Consider the following 13,304-nt stretch of genomic DNA (forward strand, 5'->3'; position numbering starts at 1 on the left):
GCAGGAGAAGAAACAGAAGGGTGAGATTCGCATCTGCATGGATCTCAGGAAGCTCAATGATGCCTGTATTAACGATCCATTCCCAACACCCTTTACAGATGAGGTATCAGAAAATGTGGGTGGCCAGGAAGCCTACTCCTTCACAGATGGGTTCTCAGGATACCACCAGATCAAGATTACGCTAGAGGACAGGAGTAAGACAACGTTCGCCACTGAATTGGGTTGTTTTTAGTATACGGTGATGCCCTTTGGATTGAAGAACGTGCCGACAATATTTTCACAAATTGTGGTAGCGACATTCAAGGAATTTATACAAAAGTTCTTAGAGATCTATCTTGATGACTGGACCGTATTCGGACTAGTTAAAAAAAACATAGCGAGCCTACGGTTAATGTTGGATACTTGCTGACGACAGCAGATTGCGCTAAACCTAAAGAAGTGTACTTTCCTCGTCCCCTTCGGGAACCTGTTGGGCTATGTGGTTTGTAAGCAAGGCCTGATGGTGGATCCGGCAAATATCGTTGTCATACTCAATCTGCAAGCACCGCAAAGTGTCAAACAACTACGCGCCACACTGGGACACACGAGCTACTATTGGAAGTTCATCAAAAGCTATGCCTAGATCACGGCTCTAATGGAACAGTTGTTGAAGAAGGATGCTACATATTGCTAGAAGGAGGAAGGCAACAACAGTTTGGAAACACTTAAGGAAAAGATGGCATTCGCCCCTATACTAGTCTTTCCGAAATGGGACGTCGAATTTCATGTGCATGTCGACGTGTCGTGTATCGCGTTGAGGGAGGTACTTACTCAACCAGGGGCAGAGGGAATTGATCATATGATTGCATTCGCAAGTCACCGGTTGTCAAAAGCAGAGAAGAATTACTCCACTACCAAGCATGAGGGATTAGCGATGGTATACACGCTTCAAAAATACCGCCACTATCTGCTCGGAGGCTGCTTTAAGATGTATATTGATCACTTTGTGCTAAAATAGCTAGTGAATAAGCTTGTGTTGGGGGGGTGCATTTCTAGGTGGTTGCTGTTATTCCAAGAATATGACTTCGAGGTCGTCATAAAGCCGGGACGTCTAAACGTAGCCCCAAATCACCTGTCCCGAATTGAGACTGGCGAAGAGCCCACAAATTTAGAGGACAAAATTCTGGATGCACAACTATATGTAGTGCGTGTAGCAGATGGCTACTTTGAGGATATAATCCATTTCTTAACTACAAGAACCGCGCCGTAGGGATATTCTATTCAGCAGAAGAAGGAATTGGTGATACGCGCAACAGACTTTACCATGATTGCAGGGCACCTCTACAAAATGGGCAACGATGAAATATTACGCAGGTAAGTTTCGGAGTTTGAGAGAGGACAAATCCTAGCCGAAGCACATGGGGGGGTTGCGGGCGGACATTATGCAAGTCAAGCCACAGCCCAGAAGATTCTTCGCGTAGGATTATGGTGGCCCACTCTGCATCAAGATTCGAAAGCATACTGCCGAGCCTGCGACATATGTCAACGGACGGGGAAACCATCGTGGAGAGATGAAATGCTGCTCAAGCCACAGATGACGCTACATATATTCGAGAAGTGGGCAATCGACTTCGTAGGACCTATCGCGCCGCGAGGGAAGACAAGCACGCGCTATATCATCACCACGACATAATATTTGACTCGATGGGCAGAGGCATAGCCAGTTAAGGGCTGCACGGCTGCGACAACTACGAAGTTTTTGTTCGAGAACATACTTACAAGGTTTGGATGTCCCAAAATTCTCTGAGCGACCAGGGAACACATTTTCTGAATGAAACGACCAACGCACTCACTGAGGAATTCCAGATATATCACCAACAGAGTATGCCATACCACCCACAAGTGAATGGGACTGTTGAAGCATTCAACAAAATCTTGGAGACTGCGTTGACCAAGGTCTGTAATGCGCAACGAAATGACTGGGACTTGCGCATCCCTGCTGTGCTATGGGCATACCGAACCACGTGCAAGAAGTTGACGGGCCAGACGCTGTTTCAGTTAGTCTATGGCAAGGAGGCCGTTGTGCCTAGTCTACAGATAGCGGAAATAACAAGTATGGCAGACCACGGGGTTTTGGAGGAATGACTTGTGCAGCTAGAGGAACTAGAGGAGGAATGATTTTTGGCTGGATTCCATCAACAAGTACAGAAACAACAAGAGAAAGCATGGCATGATCGCCATATCAAGGTGCACACCTTCAAGGAGAATGATCTAGTATTACTATATGACAGTAAGTTCGAGAAATTCCCAGACAAACTCTGAATGCATTGGTTGGGACCCTATGTCATCAAAGAAGTTACCGATGGGGGCGCGGTTCAGCTTGCCAAACTTAATGGAGACCCCTTCCCGAGAAGAGTGAATGGCAGTCGCCTAAAGCTCTACATGGACGGGCCGACCGCCTGACTAACCATTCGAGGGACATTCTCACCGCTCCGGCCAGTCGAAACAGAGCGCAGGACTATAAAGTAGTTTGGGGGAAAGAGGCACGATTGCCAGGATACACGTAGATTTGGCCAACCACAAAGGCCACGGTTGTGCGACAAGGAGTGCGCTGATGCGTTGCTAAGAGGAGACGTGACCGTTGATGTCACTATTCATGACAAGATGTCTGCATTATGGCAAAAGGGAGCAGGCGGCAGGCAATTAAGAGAAGCAGTACGAGCCAGATATGGAACGAGCTACCACAGGTTTAACATGAGGACGCCAAAACAGGCAGGAGCCAGTGAATTTGAAATTCAAAACGCTTATAAATCACAGAGGGGCATCCACCGGGCAACCTACACTTCTGGAAAACACAAGCTGGTTACTGATATGGAACTTTTCATTATCTTTGCACAAGGAGTAAGCCCAAGGGTGGTGATATGGCTGATGGACAGGCAGGATTCCCTGAGGAACATGGTGTTGATAACGGTAGGCGTCACGCAAAGTTCAGCATCAGTAGTAGGGGATGTACCGGAAAATGTAAGACACGAAGCAGAATTGGTCCAAATGCTGCCACCCCGCCCAGGGGTAGGCCGACGCACTACAATAGAAAAGAGAAAGGATGGAAACACGGAGACGACTAGTAGAAATGAGGTTAATACGTCATCTCTGAGGTATCTTGAGGATTGGGATCTCACAGACAACAACAAAGGTCATGCAAAATTGCAACACAAGCTGCAGCAGACAGTGCGAAGAGCAGATACAAAGGTCGGAAGTGGCTACGGTGGTACAAGGAGGTCCTGTATGCGGCTCCCCCGCTCGAGCTAAAATCCTATGAGGGGGTGTTTTGTGTTAACCGAGCAGAGTAGAATGAGCATTATCGGTCACGAGAATTGGTAGAAACAATGAAGCAGGAGCCGGATGAAGCGTTGTAGGAGACAACGAAGAAGCAGAAGGATGACGAGTGTCACTCAAAGGGAGGTGAACTACGAAGCTAAGGCAACACATCTCACCACACCAACGAGTGACTTGGGACGAGTCACGATGATTGTGTTGGGGGACTGTTGGGTAGCAGAGGTCCCGCGTAACAGTTTTGGGTCTGATAGCCTAGAAGTTAGGATAAAAATATTGTAAACCTCCGAAATATGCGGAGCGCGAAATGTAAAAGGTTGAGTCAAAGGGTTGTCCGCCCAAGAAATAATATAGAATAATAGGAAGTAAGTCGGTCCGTGGACCATAGAAAGGTATAAATAGAGCGAGGCTCTATGGGTAGAAGGCAGTTTTTGGTATGATATTGGATCTGAAATGTAATGGGTTTCTGAGGAGAAAAATCTTGAAGCGTGTGTAAGTCTGAGTCGAGGTAGAGGCTCTGCAGCTTTGTGCATAGAGGCCTGGAAGAGTCCGCAGCTGGGCATGCAGACCCATGCAACTGAGTGTACAGGGTGGATCTGGATGTATGGGTGAAGAAATTGAATAAAGATAAGTTGCTTCTAAAATTCTGTGTTAAATCTGAATTATCGTGGATCGGGTTTTTATATGGTCAATATAACTGTTTGATATATGCGCATATGCTTATGTTATGAATATATGTGAATCTGTGTTTATTCTGAGTGTGCGAACTGGTTAAATCTGATAAATGTTTGCTTAAAGACCGTATAAAGTAAATTGAATCTATCAATAGCACATTAATAAGTAGTAAGGATTATCCTGGGTCTAGATCTGCGCGAAGCAGAGCAGCGCGAAGCTGTGGAACGGTGCGCGAAACCTTCAGACCACATCTAGACATCCCAAGGGTGTGGAAACCTGGTTCCAGCACCCTCCCCTGCTACCTCGGGTGAGACCTTAGTCCGCGCTCCGCGAGATGTTGCCGAAAGGGCTGGTAGCTTTTGTTTGGCTAAATACCTCTTCCGAACTTGGGTCAAGCCCCTATAAGCCAACCAAATAGGTACATGAACTTAAACATCATCTACCCAATCACTTTCAACTACTTCGTCACCCTCTTCTTCTATTAGCTCAACAATGGCACATAATCAACCTCAACCAAGGCCATGGACCAACCCAGGAGCTGTCAGAATGCATGCACCTTTGACCCAATTGCCAGCACATCTTGAAAAATGGCTACCTAAATTTAATCCTGACAATGGTCTGTTAGCAGAAGAACATATAAACAATTTCATGTTATCAATTAACTTGAATGGAGTAATGGAAGAAGATGTTGTTGTTAGACTATTTCCATACACTCTATAAGGCGCAACAGGATCATGGTACTTTTTGTTACTACCAGGTTCTATCAATAGCTAGGATGCTTTCCAAGAGAAATTTTGAACTAAGTTTGGAGACGATAGGCTTACAACATCTTTGATTAATGACCTCTCCAACCTGAAAGCCGAATCAAAAGAGCCCATTAAAGACTTCAACTCACACTTCAATAAGTTGTTGAATAAAATACCTGTGGCATCCAAGCCTAGTGAGGAGGTCCGAAATGAATGGTACATTTATGCTCTTCCTTCAAACACAACTATCTTCGTTGATAGGGTTGCCAAACCAACATTAGTAGAAAATGTGAAGGAAGTAATAGTTGTTGAAAAACGTATCCTTTCTTTGGAAAAGAAAAACGATTTGGAAGAAAGGAAATCCAAGAAAGTTACCTTTAGAGATGATTCAAAGAAGAAAGCAACCAAGGATCCATATGACATGGAAGGCTTACAAAAGGTTCTTAAAACTATGTCTAATGAAATGGTTGAAATAAAAATGCAGGTAGCTGAAACTTCTACGAGAAGACCATTTAGGAACTTAAAAAAAAATCAACCAACTGATCCCAAACCACCCAATGCTATATCTAATGCAGATTTTGACCTGGATGATGATGAAGAAGAAGATACAGTTTTATCAGCTGAAGAAACAGAAGAATATGAAACAGTCGAATGTCATGGAATGTAGGACTTTATCTTGCCCAACTTTGATAATGAAAGTGAACAGGAAGCTCTCCCAGTAAATACCAGAAGTAAAAGTATAGTAGAGCCTAATCAGCCAAATCAAAAGAAGAAAAACTCCAATCATGTTACTAAAGACAAAGTTCCCACAAAGAAAGCTACATTTGCATCTCCCCATAATCAACCATCTTCGTCCAACCCTCCCTCATCATCTAAAACGCTAGTAGTTTCAGATTCCATGGATTATAACATTGTGGAAGATATGAAGAAGACTCGAGCAAATATTTCTCTGCATGAACTTAGCAAGCTCAAACATCAACAAAAGTTGTTGCTTAAAGAATTAAATGTAGTACCTTCTTCTCCTCTTCCAACTAGTGTATTATCAAAGGCTGCTAGAGGATCAGGTAAGCCACCATCTGATAAGGTGGATGCTACCGATGTCGTTTTGATTGGGGATAGGTCAAATTCTCATACTCCTTTTCTCTTGACTTATGATATCTACAATAGAAATTTGCATAACTGCTTGATTGTTTAAGGGGCTTCATCAAACATAATGCCAACATCAGTTTGCTCCAAGTTAAATATTGGACCCTAGAATTCTACAGTTCATATTGTCTAATTAGATCGAACTAAGGTTCAATTTTTAGGAGAAATAAATTCAGTTACTATCATATTATCTGTTGATCCCAAGGTTGTCCAAAGAATTGATATATTAATTGCTGACATCCCTGAGTTTTGTGGTTTGATCCTTAGAAGAGATTGGTCTGAAAAACTTCATAGTTATATTTCAACTAATTGGTCTCACATGTGGCTTCCCTATAATGGGAAACCAAATCAAATGATAATTGATCACAAAAAACATTTGACTCACACAGTAACTGAGTTTGAAGAAGAAAATCAACCTGTGGCCTTCAATAGTAACGTTCTTGGATTTTATTCGGCTGAATCATTTTTTGGGAATTCCAATGCTCAACAATCTCCTTTTCTTGTTAATAGTGTGATATCACAAATCGAAAATTTCACCAGTACCTATACTTCTAAGTGTCTTAGCATTGCAGATGAACTTGTAGATAAACTTGTAAATAACCCTTTATTTTGGTCTTTGTATTTTGATGGATCTAAATCTAATGACGGTGCAGGAGCAGGATGTTATTTAGTCATTCCTGAGGGAGAAAAAACTATGTTATCATGTAGATTAGAATTTGAATGTACCAACAATACTGCAGAATATGAAGCATTGATTCAAGGTCTCTATAAAGCAATAGGCCTGAATATCCAATATCTGAAAGTATTTGGTGATTCTGAAATTGTCATTAAACAAGTGAGAAATACTATCCATTGTCTTTTGGGGCATCTGAAACATTATCAATCGCTTGTTCAAGATCTCATAACTCATTTTCTAGCATTTGATATTTCTCCTATTCCTAGATCACAGAATGCAACAATAGATCTCCTGGCTAATGTTGCTTCTAAACTCCTTCCATCCGAGGATTATAGTCCAGATAGATTTTCTATTGAATTAATTTTTCGACCATCTGTCCCAGATAATGTTACCAATTGGCGTGTGTTCAATCATGATGAGGATATCTTAAATTTCTTAACATCTGAAGGATCTTATGACGATCAAATTATCGATGAAAGCAATCATGATCTTCAATTAGAGCAGAGACTCAATGAAAATCCTATTCCTAAATCTGTGGTCAAGCTAGAAGATCTTTATGATATTAAGGATAGATTCAAAAAGGTCACTAATGCAAAACTTCAAGTTCAACTTTAAGATTTGAACTAGTAAATCTTGGCATTGATGCCAAACCACAAAATGTCAATCTTGGACTTGGACTTTCATCACCTAAAAGATTTTCTTTCATCATTTTATTGAAGAAATACCAAAAAGTTTTTGCTTGGAATTATGAAGATCTGAAAATTTATGATACCTCTATCATTCAACACACAATTCCAATGATCTTTGATGAGAAATCGGTACAACAGAAACTAAGGAAAATTCACCCAAATCTTGAAAGCCAAATCAAAGTAGAATTGAATAAACTCCTTAAAGCCAAAATAATCTTTCTTATCAGACATTCTAAATGTGTCTCAAATTTGGTACCTGTGAGAAAAAAGAATGGTGATATTAGGATTTGCATAGATTTTAGGAATCTCAACAAAGCATGTCAGAAAGATAATTTTCCATTACCAACAATGGAGCAGATACTTCAATCAGTAGCTGGCTCAGAGTTAATGTCTTTTCTTGATGGATTTTCATGATACAATCAGATCCTGGTACATCCAGATGATAGATTAAAGACTACATTCAGAACCAAATGGGGAACATATGCTTATCAGAAAATGCCTTTTGGTTTAATAAATGCTGGAGCTACTTTCCAAAGAGCTATGGACATAGATTTCAAAGGTTTGATCAATAGGATGGTTGTTGTTTACTTAGATGACATAACTGTCTATTCTAAGAAAAAGAGCAATCATCTGCATGATTTAAAGCAAATCTTTGAACATTGCAAAAAATATGGGATTTCCTCAAATCCCAAGAAAGCATTCTTTTCTCTTAATGAAGGTAAACTTTTAGGGTTTATTGTATCCAAAAATGGCATATACATTGATCCTGATAGGATAAAAAAAAATTCTGATATCCCTTTGCCACATAATAAGAAAACTATGCAATCATTCTTGGGGCAGATAAATTTTGTAAAAAGGTTTGTTCCTAAATTTTCTCATATTGTTTTACCCTTACAATCCATGATTAAGAAAAATTCAGTCTTCAAATGGGGACATAACGAAAAAGAGGCTTTTGACTCGATCAAAAAAACGATCATTAATGCTCCTGCATTGAGTACTCCAAATTTTTCTAGTCATTTTATTTTGTATACTATGGCCACTGAAACATCTTATGCTGCTGTTTTAACACAAATCAATCATCAACAAGTAGAAGCACCATTATCTTTCTTTAGTTATAATTTGCAGGGTGCTGAGCTTAATTATTCCGAAGTTGTAAAACAAGCATTCATTGTGTTTAAGTCTGTTAAACATTTTAGACCATTCCTCCTAAAAACACACACTAAAGCAATAGTCCCATTCTCTACAGTGAGACAATTGCTAGTTAAAAGAGAAATAAGAGAGAAAAGAGCTAACTGGGTAAGGACTTCGCATGACTACGATATTAATATTAAACCAGTGAAAATTGTTAGAGGGCAAGGTTTTTGCAGGTTATTCGCAGGAGCTTCCAATATACCAGATCATGAAGATTCAGATAGTACTGAACAAGTAAACGAGATAAGTATCATTGACTCTGAATCTCAATATGGTGATCTGATCTTTTTCTTAAAAAATGGATATGCTCCCCCTGAATTCAACTACAAAAACAAACGTGCCATAAGGTTAAAAGACAAACACTATGAAATCATTGATGATGTGTTATTCAGGAGAAATTATGATTCTATTCTATTAAGATGTCTTGAAAAATATGAAGCGCAAAAGGTTTTGTAGGAACTACATGATGGCCCAACAGGTGGACATTTTGGAGGAGACATTACAACCCACAAGATACTACGTGTTGGATATTATTGGCCAACTTTGTTCAAATATTCCCATAACTACGTGAGGAAATGTAAGATATGCCAAACTACTTGAGGGAGACAAAGGAAACCAACCTTTCCTTTACAACCAATTAACATTGAGCAACCATTTGAACAGTGGGGGCTTGATATTATAGGAGAGATCGTTCCACATTCTTCTAAGCAACACAAATAGATCCTCATAGCCACGGACTACTTCACAAAGTGGGTAGAAGCGATTCCACTAAAGATAGCCAATTTTGATGCGATTATCGAATTTATTGATCAATTCGTCATTACAAGGTTTGGTTTACCTAACGCGCTTATATTTGATAATGCATCTTATTTTTCTAGAAATAGTATAGTTGAATTTTCTCTTAAGAGAGGTTTTAAGTTAAAATACTCTGCAAATTACTATCCTCGAGGAAATGGCTTTGCAGAGTCTGTTATCACTGAAAATTCCAATGCCAAAATTTCAAAACCGCTCACATTAGTTTGATGCGCATAAAGCCTTTTTAGCAGTTTCGCAGCGCTACCTATTTAGGTGGTTTCGTAGCGTGCTACGAAATTGGGGATTTGTTCGAGTTTTCAGTGGAGGTCAAAATCCTAGCATGCCTATTGAACAGAGTTCTACTTCCCTCAGAAATGCAGAGGAGCAGCTACTGATCTATATACCATTTACTCAAGTTATCAAATTACATTCTTTGGTAATTAAAGGTCTTACCGAGGAAGTCCAAAGACAGTGAAACTATTTGCAAATAAAGAGCACCTGAGCAACTGAAAATTTACACATTGATTTGTGAGTCAAACTTGAAGCCACTGTATTTAGTGGCACTGTTGTAGCTTTTGAAAGGGGAGCAGACCATTGTTTTCACATCTTCTATTGTTTCTACCCATAGGTTATGTACCTTATTGAACTGTTTCGAAGGGCTGGTCTTAAGGATAATTGAGTATTCAAGCCTACAACATCAATATTCATGAAGTAAAGCGTTGGATGCATTTAGAGCAGGAGATGTTGAAGTGCTAGTTGCTTCTGATGCAATGACCCGTGGGATGGATGTGGAAGGTGTGATGAACATATGTCTTTGCATATGAAGGCATGTCATAGTTGACTCACTGACAAAATTCTCAATGAAAAAAAGTAAGAGATCAAAAATCTTCATCAAAGTTCAAGCAAGGTAACTCCTAAATTAAGCAAGGAATTTATCCCTAGGGCTAAGGAAACATCATCACAGCTGCATAAAGATGATAGAACAGTTTCGCAACGCGCTGCGAAACCCCTGTAGCAGCCTGTTTCAGCATAAAAAAACCTTTTCTTTCTGTGTTTACTAGTCAACTTCCAGGAGGTCTCTAAAGCAACTGAAAGTCTATTTTGGGAAATGGAAAGAGGTTTTTATTCCTAACAGACTGAAATAGAAAAAACTCCTTCATTTTCCTCAAATCCGTTACGAGCTAAGAGAAATTAATGACCAAAGTTGCGCTACGAAACTGCTGTAGGTGCAGTTTTTAATTTCCTGTTTTACACATCTTTTTCAAGGATCGATTCTGGGCAGCTGGAGTAGTTTTTCAAAAAACCAAAAGAGGTTTTGGTTAAGCACGGATTGATTCACAAGAACCTCTTTCAGTGTTTCCAAATATGTTTTCTGTGAGAAATTATGAGCTCTGTCCCAAGACATATTTTTCAGCCAGAACAGCAGTTTCGTAGCAGCTGAATGCAAGTGGAAATGTTGAAAAGGGGTGTGGTGTGGATATTGGTGTTGTAAGTAATCATCCATCTGACATTGGACGAAGTGGCAAAGATGAAATACACAAGTGGTAGTACAAGGAAAGACTGCATGGTGGAAACTTATTAGACATGGTTTCAAATGAAGAGGAAACATACTTCTCAAAGGGTTGGAGCTTTCTCAAATGCTGTCAATGAACTTGTTTATAAGGTTCTGATATTAAAAGTTGGGCAAAGGATCAAAGATGTATCTAGAATGGCAATCTGGACGTCAGCTGAAGAAGACAATGCTTTTTCTTTACCAAGTTTTAGTGCCTACCCTCAGCTATATGTTACCAGCATTGGTGAATATCTTCTTACTTTACCTCAACAACTAGAGCTTCTTGTATTGGATGCTGGGACAACAAGATTGAATACCAATGCGGACACAAACACTGATGAAGCTAAATTTTTGCAACTGAGTGGATGTTCAAGGTTGCAGAAAGTGTCACAACCCTGCATAAAGCTAATATGAATGAGTTTTTTCCTTCCTACCAAACTTACAACATTAACAAGCTTGGAGGGAATCCTTTACATTCTGTGGTAAATGCTCGTGCTTCTGCAACAGCTGCAGCAATATAACAGTTGGAAGAATGTTTTAACAGCAAAGTGCTCAAATAGTGAAGTTTTGGTTTGAGATTGTGTTTTTTAAATTACACAGCAGTTTCGTAGCGCGCTACGAAACTGCTGTAGGTGCTGTTTTATAAGAAAAACAAAGAGTTTAATGATGGGGTTAGTGAATTTTTGAATGAAATGCCTCAAGAACGTAAGGGAGACCATACAAGACTCTCCTAGCTATTCAGAGAGTGACAAGTGTACTTTTTGGAGAAAAGGTGAAATATTTTGTCTTTAGCTAAAGCTTTGTTAAAGGTACTTTATGACCGAATTGTTAGGGTTCTGGTTATGGTTTCCGGTGATTTGGTGTGTACACTTGTTCAGCTCATAAAGCTTCCAGCTCATTAGAGAGTATGGTGATATGCGTTGTTTGGGAAGAATTAAAGAGCAGGGGACATGTTCTTAAAGTAATGAAGAATGATGGGAGACAAGGACCGTGGAAACAGGGGACACCTATCTTAATTAATAAATGAGCCATGTACGCAGCCAGTATCCAAAGCTAGTTCATTCAGTGGATTCTTCTCCAATATATTTCGGCCAAAACAGAATGGATACAGGTGTCAAGGATCAGAAAGTCATCATGCTACGAGGATGGACAGATCTGAGTTTGAATTAATTAGGATCTTTTGTAATTTACAGTTCAGCACTTATGTAATTAATGAATTAGTTAATCAGTAGATGTGATAGTTAATAGCAGCCTTCGAGCTAGCTCTAGAGAGTTAAGAATGTATTCCTATAAATGGATCAGACTAGGATGTAATTGGGGTTGGAGATTTTGATAAAGAACAGGTCCATTTTGGTTTATGTAAAAAGCAGATTTCAGTAATACAAACAGTTGTTGTTTCTTCTCAGGATTCACAATATGTCTCATTGTTCAAATGTGTGATGATGGTCTATTCTTTTAATGTTTTCTTACAGTTTTGTAATAGCATAATCACTCAGAATTCATGTTACATGCTCTGACTTCCAGTATGCTTTGCAAGCTGTGTTTATGTGAAAAATGTTTGAACAAGTTGATGTAAAGTGCCCTGACTTCTATGAAAGGATAGTGTTTTAGTTTGCTGAGATGTGTGAGACTCCATAAGCCCAATGGGAGTTGACTTGATAGTGTCCAGCCAGTTTATTTTTTTTCATGCGATGTTTAAAGAGTTAGCCATCTTTCCTTGTTATTAATTCCTATTCACAAGCTGTGAGAGAGCCCTCTCTGACTAAAGAGGCTAAGCTTTAGTCTAAAGCCTGGTTTGAAATAGTTACACATAATCTCACTGTTTGGCAGCCTTCAGTGCGTGATTTTGTGATAACATTTTGGTGCGTCTGCCGGGAGCCTGAAGATTATTCATTCCCGAAATCAATGGTTGAACTTCTGAAGGTAGCAGGAGCTCAGACATCTCTTTGAGGCTGCAAAACTACCTTGGCGACTCCACACATATCGAATAAGGAATTGGAAGGTGACTCCACTGCTAGAAGATCAGTAGCTTGATGAAGTTTCAAGATGAATTCCAATGCAAGAATGAATGCCAGGTATGCTCCTATGAATCGGTCTCATATCCCTGGTTTTCCAAATCCTATGCCAGAGGTTGATTGGTTAGATGATCTTCCAATATTCAAAGATGAAAATAAGGACAATGTTGCTCTTCATCTAGTTAAATTCCATATGTATGTACGCAGTCTTAAGGTTCATTTCCCTGAAGATTGTCTCATGAAAATTTTTATGACCACTTTAGAAGGAAAAGCATGGTCTTGGTATAAAAGTCTGGAAAATGGTTCAATATATTCGCTTGCTAGTTTTCATGATGAATTCTGTGAAATGTATAAAGAAGGTTATCCTTCCTTATTGCTGCTTAAAGATTGCTGCAGGCATTCTTTAAATCTCATTCAGTACTTGGAGGATTGTTATGATGATAATGAATTTATGGATGAAGAAATTTTAGAAGCTCTTCATAACAATGCATTTCAGCACCAAGAAGA

This window comes from Pinus tabuliformis, chromosome 9 (genome assembly GCF_031772625.1).
Source record: "Pinus tabuliformis cultivar Carrire ecotype Pingquan chromosome 9, CPIR1, whole genome shotgun sequence".
NCBI classification, from domain to species: Eukaryota; Viridiplantae; Streptophyta; class Pinopsida; order Pinales; family Pinaceae; genus Pinus; species Pinus tabuliformis.